This window comes from Lissotriton vulgaris, chromosome 9 (assembly GCF_964263255.1).
Source record: "Lissotriton vulgaris chromosome 9, aLisVul1.2, whole genome shotgun sequence".
Classification (NCBI taxonomy): Eukaryota; Metazoa; Chordata; class Amphibia; order Caudata; family Salamandridae; genus Lissotriton; species Lissotriton vulgaris.
Window position 1 is genome coordinate 1,186,266,452 of NC_141697.1, and position 19,136 is coordinate 1,186,285,587.

Consider the following 19,136-nt stretch of genomic DNA (forward strand, 5'->3'; position numbering starts at 1 on the left):
TCACACACAGCTACTTGAGATCAGAGCTCTAACCTCACACACAGCTACATGAGATCAGAGCTCTAACCTCACACATAGCTACATGAGATCAGAGTTCTGCCGTTGTACGCTGTTCACCCCCGCAGACCTCACACACAGCTACATGAGATCAGAGCCCTGCTGTTGTGCGCTGTTCACCCAGGCAGACCTCACACACAGCTACATGAGATCAGAGTTCTAACCTCACACACAGCTGCGTGAAATCAGAGCTCTAACCTCACACACAGCTACATGAGATCAGAGCTCTAACCTCACACACAGCTACATGAGATCAGAGCTCCTACCTCACACACAGCTACATGAGATCATGGTTCTAACTTCACACACAGCTACATGAGATGAGAGCTCTGCTGTTGTATGCTGTTCACCCCTGCATGCCTCACACACAGCTACATGAGATCAGAGCTCTAACATCACACACAGCTACATGAGATCAGAGTTCTAACCTGACACACAGCTACATGAGATCAGAGTTCTAACCTCACACACAGCTACATGAGATCAGAGTTCTGCTGTTGTACGCTGTTCACGCCGGCAGACCTCACACACGGCTTCATGAGAGCAGAGTTCTAACCTCACACACAGCTACATGAGATCAGAGTTCTAACCTCACACACAGCTACATGAGACCAGAGTTCTAACCTCACACACAGCTGCGTAAGATCAGAGCTCTAACCTCACACACAGTCACATGAGATCAGAGTTCTAACCTCACACACAGCTACATGAGATCAGAGTTCTAACATCACACACAGCTGCGTGATATCAGAGCTCTAACCTCACACACAGCTGCATGAGACCAGAGCTCTAACCTCACACACAGCTACATGTGAACAGAGCTCTAACCTCACACACAGCTACATGAGACCAGAGTTCTGCTGTTGTACGCTGTTCACCCCAGCAGACCTCACACACAGCTACATGAGATCAGAGCTCTAACCTCACACACAGCCACATAAGATCAGAGTTCTAACCTCACACACAGATACATGAGACTAGAGCTCTAACCTCACACACAGCTACATGAGATCAGAGCTCTGCTGTTGTATGCTGTTCACCCCTGCATGCCTCACTCACAGCTACATGAGATCAGAGTTCTACCCTCACACACAGCTGCGTGAGATCAGAGCTCTAACCTCACACACAGCTACATGAGATCAGAGCTCTAACATCACACACAGCTACATGAGATCAGAGCTCTAACCTCACACACAGCTACATGAGACTAGAGCTCTAACCTCACACACAGCTACATGAGATCAGAGCTCTGCTGTTGTATGCTGTTCACCCCTGCATGCCTCACTCACAGCTACATGAGATCAGAGTTCTACCCTCACACACAGCTGCGTGAGATCAGAGCTCTAACCTCACACACAGCTACATGAGATCAGAGCTCTAACATCACACACATCTACATGAGATCAGAGCTCTAACCTCACACACAGCTACATGAGATCAGAGCCCTGCTGTTGTGCGCTGTTCACCCCGGCAGACCTCAAACAAAGCTATATGAGATCAGAGTTCTGCTGTTGTGCGCTGTTCACCCTGGCAGACCTCACACACAGCTACATAAGATCAGAGCCCTGCTGTTGTGCGCTGTTCAACCCGGTAGACCTCACACAAAGCTAGATGAGATCAGAGCTCTGCTGTTGTGCGCTGTTCACCCCGGCAGACCTCACACACAGCTACATGAGATCAGAGTTCTAACCTCACACACAGCTGCGTGAGATCAGAGCTCTAACCTCACACACAGCTACATGAGATCAGAGCTCTAACATCACACACAGCTACATGAGATCAGAGCTCTAACCTCACACACAGCTGCGTGAGATCAGAGCTCTAACCTCACACACAGCCACATAAGATCAGAGTTCTAACCTCACACACAGCTACATAAGATCAGAGCCCTGCTGTTGTGCGCTGTTCACCCCGGTAGACCTCACACAAAGCTAGATGAGATCAGAGCTCTGCTGTTGTACGCTGTTCAGCCCGGCAGACCTCACACACAGCTACATGAGATCAGAGTTCTAACCTCACACACAGCTGCGTGAGATCAGAGCTCTAACCTCACACACAGCTACATGAGATCAGAGCTCTAACCTCACACACAGCTACATGAGATCAGAGTTCTGCTGTTGTACGCTGTTCACTCATGCATGTCTCACACACAGCTACATGAGATCAGAGCTTTAACATCACACACAGCTACATGAGATCAGAGCTCTAACCTCACACACAGCTACATGAGATCAGAGCTCTAACCTCACACACAGCTACATGAGATGATCAGAACTCTGCTGTTGTGCGCTGTTCACCCCGGCAGACCTCACACAAAGCTAGATGAGATCAGAGTTCTGCTGTTGTATGCTGTTCACCTCGGCAGACCTCACACACAGCTACATGAGACCAGAGCTCTGCTGTTGTACGCTGTTCACCCCGGCAGACCTCACACACAGCTACATGAGACCAGAGCTCTAACCTCACACACAGCTACATGAGACCAGAGTTCTGCTGTTGTACGCTGTTCACCCCAGCAGACCTCACACACAGCTACTTGAGATCAGAGCTCTAACCTCACACACAGCTACATGAGATCAGAGCTCTAACCTCACACATAGCTACATGAGATCAGAGTTCTGCCGTTGTACGCTGTTCACCCCCGCAGACCTCACACACAGCTACATGAGATCAGAGCCCTGCTGTTGTGCGCTGTTCACCCAGGCAGACCTCACACACAGCTACATGAGATCAGAGTTCTAACCTCACACACAGCTGCGTGAAATCAGAGCTCTAACCTCACACACAGCTACATGAGATCAGAGCTCTAACCTCACACACAGCTACATGAGATCAGAGCTCCTACCTCACACACAGCTACATGAGATCATGGTTCTAACTTCACACACAGCTACATGAGATGAGAGCTCTGCTGTTGTATGCTGTTCACCCCTGCATGCCTCACACACAGCTACATGAGATCAGAGCTCTAACATCACACACAGCTACATGAGATCAGAGTTCTAACCTGACACACAGCTACATGAGATCAGAGTTCTAACCTCACACACAGCTACATGAGATCAGAGTTCTGCTGTTGTACGCTGTTCACCCCGGCAGACCTCACACACGGCTTCATGAGAGCAGAGTTCTAACCTCACACACAGCTACATGAGATCAGAGTTCTAACCTCACACACAGCTACATGAGACCAGAGTTCTAACCTCACACACAGCTGCGTAAGATCAGAGCTCTAACCTCACACACAGTCACATGAGATCAGAGTTCTAACCTCACACACAGCTACATGAGATCAGAGTTCTAACATCACACACAGCTGCGTGATATCAGAGCTCTAACCTCACACACAGCTGCATGAGACCAGAGCTCTAACCTCACACACAGCTACATGTGAACAGAGCTCTAACCTCACACACAGCTACATGAGACCAGAGTTCTGCTGTTGTACGCTGTTCACCCCAGCAGACCTCACACACAGCTACATGAGATCAGAGCTCTAACCTCACACACAGCCACATAAGATCAGAGTTCTAACCTCACACACAGATACATGAGACTAGAGCTCTAACCTCACACACAGCTACATGAGATCAGAGCTCTGCTGTTGTATGCTGTTCACCCCTGCATGCCTCACTCACAGCTACATGAGATCAGAGTTCTACCCTCACACACAGCTGCGTGAGATCAGAGCTCTAACCTCACACACAGCTACATGAGATCAGAGCTCTAACATCACACACAGCTACATGAGATCAGAGCTCTAACCTCACACACAGCTACATGAGATCAGAGCTCTAACCTCACACACATCTACATGAGATCAGAGCTCTAACCTCACACACAGCTACATGAGATCAGAGCCCTGCTGTTGTGCGCTGTTCACCCCGGCAGACCTCACACAAAGCTATATGAGATCAGAGTTCTGCTGTTGTGCGCTGTTCACCCTGGCAGACCTCACACACAGCTACATAAGATCAGAGCCCTGCTGTTGTGCGCTGTTCAACCCGGTAGACCTCACACAAAGCTAGATGAGATCAGAGCTCTGCTGTTGTGCGCTGTTCACCCCGGCAGACCTCACACACAGCTACATGAGATCAGAGTTCTAACCTCACACACAGCTGCGTGAGATCAGAGCTCTAACCTCACACACAGCTACATGAGATCAGAGCTCTAACATCACACACAGCTACATGAGATCAGAGCTCTAACCTCACACACAGCTGCGTGAGATCAGAGCTCTAACCTCACACACAGCCACATAAGATCAGAGTTCTAACCTCACACACAGCTACATAAGATCAGAGCCCTGCTGTTGTGCGCTGTTCACCCCGGTAGACCTCACACAAAGCTAGATGAGATCAGAGCTCTGCTGTTGTACGCTGTTCACCCCGGCAGACCTCACACACAGCTACATGAGATCAGAGTTCTAACCTCACACACAGCTGCGTGAGATCAGAGCTCTAACCTCACACACAGCTACATGAGATCAGAGCTCTAACCTCCCACAAAGCTACATGAGATCAGAGCTCTAACCTCACACACAGCAACATGAGATCAGAGTTCTGCTGTTGTACGCTGTTCACTCATGCATGTCTCACACACAGCTACATGAGATCAGAGCTTTAACATCACACACAGCTACATGAGATCAGAGCTCTAACCTCACACACAGCTACATGAGATCAGAGCTCTAACCTCACACACAGCTACATGAGATCAGAGCTCTAACCTCACACACAGCTACATGAGATGATCAGAACTCTGCTGTTGTACGCTGTTCACCCCGGCAGACCTCACACACAGCCACATGAGATCAGAGCTCTAACCTCACACACAGCTACATGAGATCAGAGTTCTTACCTCACACACAGCTACATGAGATCTGAGTTCTAACTTCACACACAGCTACATGACATTAGAGCTCTGCTGTTGTATGCTGTTCACCCCTGCATGCCTCACACACAGCTACATGGGATCAGAGCTCTAACGTCACACACATCTACATGAGATCAGAGTTCTAACCTCACACACAGCTACATGAGATCAGAGATCTAACCTCACACACAGCTACATGACTTCAGAGTTCTGCTGTTGTACGCTGTTCACCCCGGCAGACCTCACACACGGCTTCATGACATCGGAGTTCTAACCTCACACACAGCTACATGAGATCAGAGTTCTAACCTCACACACAGCTACATGAGACCATAGTTCTAACCTCACACACAGCTGCGTGAGATCAGAGCTCTAACCTCACACACAGTCACATGAGATCAGAGTTCTAACCTCACACACAGCTACATGAGATCAGAGTTCTAACATCACATACAGCTGCGTGAGATCAGAGCTCTAACCTCAGACACAGCTACATGAGACCAGAGCTCTAACCTCACACACAGCTACATGTGATCAGAGCTCTAACCTCACACACAGCTACATGAGACCAGAGTTCTGCTGTTGTACGCTGTTCACCCCGGCAGATCTCACATACAGCTACATGAGATCAGAGCTCTAACCTCACACACAGCCACATAAGATCAGAGTTCTAACCTCACACACAGCTACATGAGACTAGAGCTCTAACCTCACACACAGCTAAAGGAGATCAGAGCTCTGCTGTTGTATGCTGTTCACCCCTGCATGCCTCACTCACAGCTACATGAGATCAGAGCTCTAATATCACACACAGCTACATGAGACCAGAGTTCTAACTTCACACACAGCTACAAGAGACCAGAGCTCTAACCTCACACACATCTACATGAGATCAGAGCTCTAACATCACACACAGTTACATGAGATCAGAGCTCTAACCTCACACACAGCTACATGAGATCAGAGATCTGCTGTTGTAGGCTGTTCACCCCGGCAGATATCACACACAGCTACATGAGATCAGAGCTCTAACCTCACACACAGTCACATAAGATCAGAGTTCTAACCTCACACACAGCTACATGAGACTAGAGCTCTAACCTCACACACAGCTACATGAGAGCAGAGCTTTGCTGTTGTATGCTGTTCACCCCTGCATGCCTCACTCACAAATATATGAGATCAAATCTCTGAGACCAGAACTCTAACCTCACACACATCTACATGAGATCAGAGCTCTAACATCACACACAGTTACATGAGATCAGAGCTCTAACCTCACACACAGCTACATGAGATCAGAGATCTGCTGTTGTAGGCTGTTCACCCCGGCAGATATCACACACAGCTACATGAGATCAGAGCTCTAACCTCACACACAGTCACATAAGATCAGAGTTCTAACCTCACACACAGCTACATGAGACTAGAGCTCTAACCTCACACACAGCTAAAGGAGATCAGAGCTCTAACCTCACACACAGCTACATGAGACCAGAGCTCTGCTGTTGTATGCTGTTCACCCCTGCATGCCTCACTCACAGCTACATGAGATCAGAGCTCTAATATCACACACAGCTACATGAGATCAGAGCTCTAACTTCACACACAGCTACATGAGATCAGAGCTCTAACCTCATTCACAGCTACATGGGATCAGAGTTCTGCTGTTGTGCGCTGTTCACCCCGGCAGACCTCACACAAAGCTAGATGAGATCAGAGCTCTGCTGTTGTACGCTGTTCACCTCGGCAAACCTCACACACAGCTACATGAGATCAGAGTTCTAACCTCACACACACAGCTACATGAGATCAGAGTTCTAACTTCACACACAGCTACATGAGATCAGAGCTCTGCTGTTGTACGCTGTTGACCCCTACATGCCTCACACACAGCTACATGAGATCAGAGCTTTAACATCACACACAGCTACATGAGATCAGAGCTCTAACCTCACACACAGCTACATGAGATCCGAGTTCTAACCTCACACACAGCTGCATGAGATCAGAATTCTAACCTCACACACAGCTGCATGAGATCAGAGCTCTAACCTCACACACAGCTACATGAGACCAGAGCTCTAACCTCACACACAGCTACATGAGATCAGAGCTCTAACCTCACACACAGCTACATGAGGTCAGAGCTCTAACCTCACACACAGCTACATGAGGTCAGAGCTCTAACCTCACACACAGCTACATGAGATCAGAGCTCTAACCTCACACACAGCTACATGAGATCAGAGCTCTAACCTCACACACAGCTACATGAGGTCAGAGCTCTAACCTCACACACACTACATGAGATCAGAACTCTAACCTCATACACAGCTACATGAGATCAGAGCTCTAACCTCACACACAGCTACATGAGATCAGAGCTCTAACCTCACACACAGCTACATGAGATCAGAGCTCTAACCTCACACACAGCTACATGAGGTCAGAGCTCTAACCTCACACACACTACATGAGATCAGAGCTCTAACCTCACACACAGCTACATGAGATCAGAGCTCTAACCTCACACACAGCAACATGACACCAGAGCTCTAACCTCACACACAGCTACATGAGGTCAGAGCTCTAACCTCACACACAGCTACATGAGATCAGAGCTCTAACCTCACACAGCTACATGAGATCAGAGCTCTAACCTCACACACAGCAACATGAGATCAGAGCTCTAACCACACACACAGCTACATGAGATCAGAGCTCTAACCTCACACACAGCTACATGAGGTCAGAGCTCTAACCTCACACACAGCTACATGAGGTCAGAGCTCTAACCTCACACACAGCTACATGAGATCAGAGCTCTAACCTCACACACAGCTACATGAGGTCAGAGCTCTAACCTCACACACAGCTACATGAGATCAGAGCTCTAACCTCACACAAGAACATGACATCAGAGCTCTAACCTCACACACAGCTACATGAGATCAGAGCTCTAACCTCACACACAGCTACATGAGATCAGAGCTCTAACCTCACACACAGCTACATGAGGTCAGAGCTCTAACCTCACACACAGCTGCATGAGGTCAGAGCTCTAACCTCACACACAGCTACATGAGATCAGAGCTCTACTGCTGTATGCTGTTCACCCCTGCATGCCTCACTCACAGCTACATGAGACCAGAGCTCTAACCTCACACACAGCAACATGAGATCAGAGCTCTAACCTCACACACAGCTACATGAGATCAGAGCTCTACTGCTGTATGCTGTTCACCCCTGCATGCCTCACTCACAGCTACATGAGACCAGAGCTCTAACCTCACACACAGCTACATGAGATCAGAGCTCTGCTGCTGTATGCTGTTCACCCCTGCATGCCTCACTCACAGCTACATGAGACCAGAGCTCTAACCTCACACACAGCTACATGAGATCAGAGCTCTAACCTCACACACAGCTACATGAGATCAGAGCTCTAACCTCACACACAGCTACATGAGGTCAGAGCTCTAACCTCACACACAGCTACATGAGATCAGAGCTGTAACCTCACGCACAGCTACATGAGGTCAGAGCTCTAACCTCACACACACTACATGAGATCAGAGCTCTAACCTCACACACAGCTACATGAGATCATAGCTCTAACCTCACACACAGCTACATGTGATCAGAGCTCTAACCTCACACACAGCTACATGAGATCAGAGCTCTAACCTCACACACAGCAACATGAGATCAGAGCTCTAACCTCACACACAGCTACATGAGATCAGAGCTCTAACCTCACACACAGCTACATGAGGTCAGAGCTCTAACCACACACACAGATACATGAGATCAGAGCTCTAACCTCACACACAGCTACATGAGGTCAGAGCTCTAACCTCACACACAGCTACATGAGATCAGAGCTCTAACCTCACACACAGCTACATGAGGTCAGAGCTCTAACCTCACACACAGCTACATGAGGTCAGAGCTCTAACCTCACACACAGCTACATGAGATCAGAGCTCTAACCTCACACACAGCTACATGAGATCAGAGCTCTAACCTCACACATAGCTACATGAGGTCAGAGCTCTAACCTCACACACACTACATGAGATCAGAGCTCTAACCTCACACACAGCTACATGAGATCAGAGCTCTAACCTCACACACAGCTACATGAGATCAGAGCTCTAACCTCACACACAGCTACATGAGGTCAGAGCTCTAACCTCACACACACTACATGAGATCAGAGCTCTAACCTCACACACAGCTACATGAGATCAGAGCTCTAACCTCACACACAGCAACATGACACCAGAGCTCTAACCTCACACACAGCTACATGAGGTCAGAGCTCTAACCTCACACACAGCTACATGAGATCAGAGCTCTAACCTCACACAGCTACATGAGATCAGAGCTCTAACCTCACACACAGCAACATGAGATCAGAGCTCTAACCACACACACAGCTACATGAGATCAGAGCTCTAACCTCACACACAGCTACATGAGGTCAGAGCTCTAACCTCACACACAGCTACATGAGGTCAGAGCTCTAACCTCACACACAGCTACATGAGATCAGAGCTCTAACCTCACACACAGCTACATGAGATCAGAGCTCTAACCTCACACACAGCAACATGACATCAGAGCTCTAACCTCACACACAGCTACATGAGATCAGAGCTCTAACCTCACACACAGCAACATGAGATCAGAGCTCTAACCTCACACACAGCTACATGAGATCAGAGCTCTACTGCTGTACGCTGTTCACCTCGGCAAACCTCACACACAGCTACATGAGATCAGAGTTCTAACCTCACACACACAGCTACATGAGATCAGAGTTCTAACTTCACACACAGCTACATGAGATCAGAGCTCTGCTGTTGTACGCTGTTGACCCCTACATGCCTCACACACAGCTACATGAGATCAGAGCTTTAACATCACACACAGCTACATGAGATCAGAGCTCTAACCTCACACACAGCTACATGAGATCCGAGTTCTAACCTCACACACAGCTGCATGAGATCAGAATTCTAACCTCCCACACAGCTGCATGAGATCAGAGCTCTAACCTCACACACAGCTACATGAGACCAGAGCTCTAACCTCACACACAGCTACATGAGATCAGAGCTCTAACCTCACACACAGCTACATGAGGTCAGAGCTCTAACCTCACACACAGCTACATGAGGTCAGAGCTCTAACCTCACACACAGCTACATGAGATCAGAGCTCTAACCTCACACACAGCTACATGAGATCAGAGCTCTAACCTCACACACAGCTACATGAGGTCAGAGCTCTAACCTCACACACACTACATGAGATCAGAGCTCTAACCTCATACACAGCTACATGAGATCAGAGCTCTAACCTCACACACAGCTACATGAGATCAGAGCTCTAACCTCACACACAGCTACATGAGATCAGAGCTCTAACCTCACACACAGCTACATGAGGTCAGAGCTCTAACCTCACACACACTACATGAGATCAGAGCTCTAACCTCACACACAGCTACATGAGATCAGAGCTCTAACCTCACACACAGCAACATGACACCAGAGCTCTAACATCACACACAGCTACATGAGGTCAGAGCTCTAACCTCACACACAGCTACATGAGATCAGAGCTCTAACCTCACACAGCTACATGAGATCAGAGCTCTAACCTCACACACAGCAACATGAGATCAGAGCTCTAACCACATACACAGCTACATGAGATCAGAGCTCTAACCTCACACACAGCTACATGAGGTCAGAGCTCTAACCTCACACACAGCTACATGAGGTCAGAGCTCTAACCTCACACACAGCTACATGAGATCAGAGCTCTAACCTCACACACAGCTACATGAGGTCAGAGCTCTAACCTCACACACAGCTACATGAGATCAGAGCTCTAACCTCACACACAGCAACATGACATCAGAGCTCTAACCTCACACACAGCTACATGAGATCAGAGCTCTAACCTCACACACAGCAACATGACATCAGAGCTCTAACCTCACACACAGCTACATGAGATCAGAGCTCTAACCTCACACACAGCTACATGAGATCAGAGCTCTACTGCTGTATGCTGTTCACCCCTGCATGCCTCACTCACAGCTACATGAGACCAGAGCTCTAACCTCACACACAGCTACATGAGATCAGAGCTCTAACCTCACACACAGCTACATGAGATCAGAGCTCTAACCTCACACACAGCTACATGAGGTCAGAGCTCTAACCTCACACACAGCTACATGAGATCAGAGCTCTAACCTCACGCACAGCTACATGAGGTCAGAGCTCTAACCTCACACACACTACATGAGATCAGAGCTCTAACCTCACACACAGCTACATGAGATCAGAGCTCTAACCTCACACACAGCAACATGAGGTCAGAGCTCTAACCTCACACACAGCTACATGAGATCAGAGCTCTAACCTCACACACAGCAACATGAGGTCAGAGCTCTAACCTCACACACAGCTACATGAGATCAGAGCTCTAACCTCACACACAGCTACATGAGGTCAGAGCTCTAACCTCACACACAGCTACATGAGATCAGAGCTCTAACCTCACACACAGCTACATGAGGTCAGAGCTCTAACCTCACACACAGCTACATGAGGTCAGAGCTCTAACCTCACACACAGCTGCATGAGGTCAGAGCTCTAACCTCACACACAGCTACATGAGATCAGAGCTCTAACCTCACACAGCTACATGAGATCAGAGCTCTAACCTCACACACAGCAACATGAGATCAGAGCTCTAACCACACACACAGCTACATGAGATCAGAGCTCTAACCTCACACACAGCTACATGAGGTCAGAGCTCTAACCTCACACACAGCTACATGAGGTCAGAGCTCTAACCTCACACACAGCTACATGAGATCAGAGCTCTAATCTCACACACAGCTACATGAGGTCAGAGCTCTAACCTCACACACAGCTACATGAGATCAGAGCTCTAACCTCACACACAGCAACATGACATCAGAGCTCTAACCTCACACACAGCTCCATGAGATCAGAGCTCTAACCTCACACACAGCAACATGACACCAGAGCTCTAACCTCACACACAGCTACATGAGGTCAGAGCTCTAACCTCACACACAGCTCCATGAGATCAGAGCTCTAACCTCACACACAGCAACATGACACCAGAGCTCTAACCTCACACACAGCTACATGAGGTCAGAGCTCTAACCTCACACACAGCTACATGAGATCAGAGCTCTAACCTCACACACAGCTACATGAGATCAGAGCTCTAACCTCACACACAGCAACATGACATCAGAGCTCTAACCTCACACACAGCTCCATGAGATCAGAGCTCTAACCTCACACACAGCAACATGACACCAGAGCTCTAACCTCACACACAGCTACATGAGGTCAGAGCTCTAACCTCACACACAGCTACATGAGATCAGAGCTCTAACCTCACACACAGCTACATGAGATCAGAGCTCTAACCTCACACACAGCAACATGAGATCAGAGCTCTAACCTCACACACAGCTACATGAGATCAGAGCTCTACTGCTGTATGCTGTTCACCCCTGCATGCCTCACTCACAGCTACATGAGACCAGAGCTCTAACCTCACACACAGCTACATGAGATCAGAGCTCTGCTGCTGTATGCTGTTCACCCCTGCATGCCTCACTCACAGCTACATGAGACCAGAGCTCTAACCTCACACACAGCTACATGAGATCAGAGCTCTAACCTCACACACAGCTACATGAGATCAGAGCTCTAACCTCACACACAGCTACATGAGGTCAGAGCTCTAACCTCACACACAGCTACATGAGATCAGAGCTCTAACCTCACGTACAGCTACATGAGGTCAGAGCTCTAACCTCACACACACTACATGAGATCAGAGCTCTAACCTCACACACAGCTACATGAGATCAGAGCTCTAACCTCACACACAGCTACATGAGATCAGAGCTCTAACCTCACACACAGCTACATGAGATCAGAGCTCTAACCTCACACACAGCAACATGAGATCAGAGCTTTAACCACACACACAGCTACATGAGATCAGAGCTCTAACCTCACACACAGCTACATGAGGTCAGAGCTCTAACCTCACACACAGCTACATGAGGTCAGAGCTCTAACCTCACACACAGCTACATGAGATCAGAGCTCTAACCTCACACACAGCTACATGAGATCAGAGCTCTAACCTCACACACAGCTACATGAGGTCAGAGCTCTAACCTCACACACACTACATGAGATCAGAGCTCTAACCTCACACACAGCTACATGAGATCAGAGCTCTAACCTCACACACAGCAACATGACATCTGAGCTCTAACCTCACACACAGCTACATGAGATCAGAGCTCTAACCTCACACACAGCAACATGAGATCAGAGCTCTAACCTCACACACAGCTACATGAGATCAGAGCTCTGCTGCTGTATGCTGTTCACCCCTGCATGCCTCACTCACAGCTACATGAGACCAGAGCTCTAACCTCACACACAGCTACATGAGATCAGAGCTCCGACCTCACACACAGCTACATGAGATCAGAGTTCTGCTGTTGTACGCTGTTCACCCCTGCAGACCTCACACACAGCTACATGAGATCAGAGCTCTGCTGCTGTATGCTGTTCACCCCTGCATGCCTCACTAACAGCTACATGAGACCAGAGCTCCGACCTCACACACAGCTACATGAGATCAGAGTTCTGCTGTTGTACGCTGTTCACCCCGGCAGACCTCACACACAGCTACATGAGATCAGAGCCCTGCTGTTGTGCGCTGTTCACCCCGGCAGACCTCACACAAAGCTAGATGAGATCAGAGCTCTGCTGTTGTACGCTGTTCACCTTGTCAGACCTCACACACAGCTACATGAGATCAGAGCCCTGCTGTTGTACGCTGTTCACCCCGGCAGACCTCACACACAGCTACATGAGATCAGAGTTCTAACCTCACACACAGCTGCGTGAAATCAGAGCTCTAACCTCACACACAGCTACATGAGATCAGAGCTCTAACCTCACACACAGCTACATGAGATCAGAGCTCCTACCTCACACACAGCTACATGAGATCAGAGTTCTAACTTCACACACAGCTACATGAGATGAGAGCTCTGCTGTTGTATGCTGTTCACCCCTGCATGCCTCACACACAGCTACATGAGATCAGAGCTCTAACATCACACACAGATACATGAGATCAGAGTTCTGCTGTTGTACGCTGTTCACCCCGGCCGACCTCACACACCGCTTCATAAGATCAGAGTTCTAACCTCACACACAGCTACATGAGATCAGAGCTTTAACATCACACACAGCTACATGAGATCAGAGCTCTAACCTCACACACAGCTACATGAGATCAGAGCTCTAACCTCACACACAGCTACATGAGATGATCAGAACTCTGCTGTTGTGCGCTGTTCACCCCGGCAGACCTCACACAAAGCTAGATGAGATCAGAGTTCTGCTGTTGTATGCTGTTCACCTCGGCAGACCTCACACACAGCTACATGAGACCAGAGCTCTGCTGTTGTACGCTGTTCACCCCGGCAGACCTCACACACAGCTACATGAGACCAGAGCTCTAACCTCACACACAGCTACATGAGACCAGAGTTCTGCTGTTGTACGCTGTTCACCCCAGCAGACCTCACACACAGCTACTTGAGATCAGAGCTCTAACCTCACACACAGCTACATGAGATCAGAGCTCTAACCTCACACATAGCTACATGAGATCAGAGTTCTGCCGTTGTACGCTGTTCACCCCCGCAGACCTCACACACAGCTACATGAGATCAGAGCCCTGCTGTTGTGCGCTGTTCACCCAGGCAGACCTCACACACAGCTACATGAGATCAGAGTTCTAACCTCACACACAGCTGCGTGAAATCAGAGCTCTAACCTCACACACAGCTACATGAGATCAGAGCTCTAACCTCACACACAGCTACATGAGATCAGAGCTCCTACCTCACACACAGCTACATGAGATCATGGTTCTAACTTCACACACAGCTACATGAGATGAGAGCTCTGCTGTTGTATGCTGTTCACCCCTGCATGCCTCACACACAGCTACATGAGATCAGAGCTCTAACATCACACACAGCTACATGAGATCAGAGTTCTAACCTGACACACAGCTACATGAGATCAGAGTTCTAACCTCACACACAGCTACATGAGATCAGAGTTCTGCTGTTGTACGCTGTTCACCCCGGCAGACCTCACACACGGCTTCATGAGAGCAGAGTTCTAACCTCACACACAGCTACATGAGATCAGAGTTCTAACCTCACACACAGCTACATGAGACCAGAGTTCTAACCTCACACACAGCTGCGTAAGATCAGAGCTCTAACCTCACACACAGTCACATGAGATCAGAGTTCTAACCTCACACACAGCTACATGAGATCAGAGTTCTAACATCACACACAGCTGCGTGATATCAGAGCTCTAACCTCACACACAGCTGCATGAGACCAGAGCTCTAACCTCACACACAGCTACATGTGAACAGAGCTCTAACCTCACACACAGCTACATGAGACCAGAGTTCTGCTGTTGTACGCTGTTCACCCCAGCAGACCTCACACACAGCTACATGAGATCAGAGCTCTAACCTCACACACAGCCACATAAGATCAGAGTTCTAACCTCACACACAGATACATGAGACTAGAGCTCTAACCTCACACACAGCTACATGAGATCAGAGCTCTGCTGTTGTATGCTGTTCACCCCTGCATGCCTCACTCACAGCTACATGAGATCAGAGTTCTACCCTCACACACAGCTGCGTGAGATCAGAGCTCTAACCTCACACACAGCTACATGAGATCAGAGCTCTAACATCACACACAGCTACATGAGATCAGAGCTCTAACCTCACACACAGCTACATGAGATCAGAGCTCTAACCTCACACACATCTACATGAGATCAGAGCTCTAACCTCACACACAGCTACATGAGATCAGAGCCCTGCTGTTGTGCGCTGTTCACCCCGGCAGACCTCACACAAAGCTATATGAGATCAGAGTTCTGCTGTTGTGCGCTGTTCACCCTGGCAGACCTCACACACAGCTACATAAGATCAGAGCCCTGCTGTTGTGCGCTGTTCAACCCGGTAGACCTCACACAAAGCTATATGAGATCAGAGCTCTGCTGTTGTGCGCTGTTCACCCCGGCAGACCTCACACACAGCTACATGAGATCAGAGTTCTAACCTCACACACAGCTGCGTGAGATCAGAGCTCTAACCTCACACACAGCTACATGAGATCAGAGCTCTAACATCACACACAGCTACATGAGATCAGAGCTCTAACCTCACACACAGCTGCGTGAGATCAGAGCTCTAACCTCACACACAGCCACATAAGATCAGAGTTCTAACCTCACACACAGCTACATAAGATCAGAGCCCTGCTGTTGTGCGCTGTTCACCCCGGTAGACCTCACACAAAGCTAGATGAGATCAGAGTTCTAACCTCACACACAGCTGCGTGAGATCAGAGCTCTAACCTCACACACAGCTACATGAGATCAGAGCTCTAACCTCCCACAAAGCTACATGAGATCAGAGCTCTAACCTCACACACAGCAACATGAGATCAGAGTTCTGCTGTTGTACGCTGTTCACTCATGCATGTCTCACACACAGCTACATGAGATCAGAGCTTTAACATCACACACAGCTACATGAGATCAGAGCTCTAACCTCACACACAGCTACATGAGATCAGAGCTCTAACCTCACACACAGCTACATGAGATCAGAGCTCTAACCTCACACACAGCTACATGAGATGATCAGAACTCTGCTGTTGTACGCTGTTCACCCCGGCAGACCTCACACACAGCCACATGAGATCAGAGCTCTAACCTCACACACAGCTACATGAGATCAGAGTTCTTACCTCACACACAGCTACATGAGATCTGAGTTCTAACTTCACACACAGCTACATGACATTAGAGCTCTGCTGTTGTATGCTGTTCACCCCTGCATGCCTCACACACAGCTACATGGGATCAGAGCTCTAACGTCACACACATCTACATGAGATCAGAGTTCTAACCTCACACACAGCTACATGAGATCAGAGATCTAACCTCACACACAGCTACATGACTTCAGAGTTCTGCTGTTGTACGCTGTTCACCCCGGCAGACCTCACACACGGCTTCATGACATCGGAGTTCTAACCTCACACACAGCTACATGAGATCAGAGTTCTAACCTCACACACAGCTACATGAGACCATAGTTCTAACCTCACACACAGCTGCGTGAGATCAGAGCTCTAACCTCACACACAGTCACATGAGATCAGAGTTCTAACCTCACACACAGCTACATGAGATCAGAGTTCTAACATCACATACAGCTGCGTGAGATCAGAGCTCTAACCTCAGACACAGCTACATGAGACCAGAGCTCTAACCTCACACACAGCTACATGTGATCAGAGCTCTAACCTCACACACAGCTACATGAGACCAGAGTTCTGCTGTTGTACGCTGTTCACCCCGGCAGATCTCACATACAGCTACATGAGATCAGAGCTCTAACCTCACACACAGCCACATAAGATCAGAGTTCTAACCTCACACACAGCTACATGAGACTAGAGCTCTAACCTCACACACAGCTAAAGGAGATCAGAGCTCTGCTGTTGTATGCTGTTCACCCCTGCATGCCTCACTCACAGCTACATGAGATCAGAGCTCTAATATCACACACAGCTACATGAGACCAGAGTTCTAACTTCACACACAGCTACAAGAGACCAGAGCTCTAACCTCACACACATCTACATGAGATCAGAGCTCTAACATCACACACAGTTACATGAGATCAGAGCTCTAACCTCACACACAGCTACATGAGATCAGAGATCTGCTGTTGTAGGCTGTTCACCCCGGCAGATATCACACACAGCTACATGAGATCAGAGCTCTAACCTCACACACAGTCACATAAGATCAGAGTTCTAACCTCACACACAGCTACATGAGACTAGAGCTCTAACCTCACACACAGCTACATGAGAGCAGAGCTTTGCTGTTGTATGCTGTTCACCCCTGCATGCCTCACTCACAAATATATGAGATCAAATCTCTGAGACCAGAACTCTAACCTCACACACATCTACATGAGATCAGAGCTCTAACATCACACACAGTTACATGAGATCAGAGCTCTAACCTCACACACAGCTACATGAGATCAGAGATCTGCTGTTGTAGGCTGTTCACCCCGGCAGATATCACACACAGCTACATGAGATCAGAGCTCTAACCTCACACACAGTCACATAAGATCAGAGTTCTAACCTCACACACAGCTACATGAGACTAGAGCTCTAACCTCACACACAGCTAAAGGAGATCAGAGCTCTAACCTCACACACAGCTACATGAGACCAGAGCTCTGCTGTTGTATGCTGTTCACCCCTGCATGCCTCACTCACAGCTACATGAGATCAGAGCTCTAATATCACACACAGCTACATGAGATCAGAGCTCTAACTTCACACACAGCTACATGAGATCAGAGCTCTAACCTCATTCACAGCTACATGGGATCAGAGTTCTGCTGTTGTGCGCTGTTCACCCCGGCAGACCTCACACAAAGCTAGATGAGATCAGAGCTCTGCTGTTGTACGCTGTTCACCTCGGCAAACCTCACACACAGCTACATGAGATCAGAGTTCTAACCTCACACACACAGCTACATGAGATCAGAGTTCTAACTTCACACACAGCTACATGAGATCAGAGCTCTGCTGTTGTACGCTGTTGACCCCTACATGCCTCACACACAGCTACATGAGATCAGAGCTTTAACATCACACACAGCTACATGAGATCAGAGCTCTAACCTCACACACAGCTACATGAGATCCGAGTTCTAACCTCACACACAGCTGCATGAGATCAGAATTCTAACCTCACACACAGCTGCATGAGATCAGAGCTCTAACCTCACACACAGCTACATGAGACCAGAGCTCTAACCTCACACACAGCTACATGAGATCAGAGCTCTAACCTCACACACAGCTACATGAGGTCAGAGCTCTAACCTCACACACAGCTACATGAGGTCAGAGCTCTAACCTCACACACAGCTACATGAGATCAGAG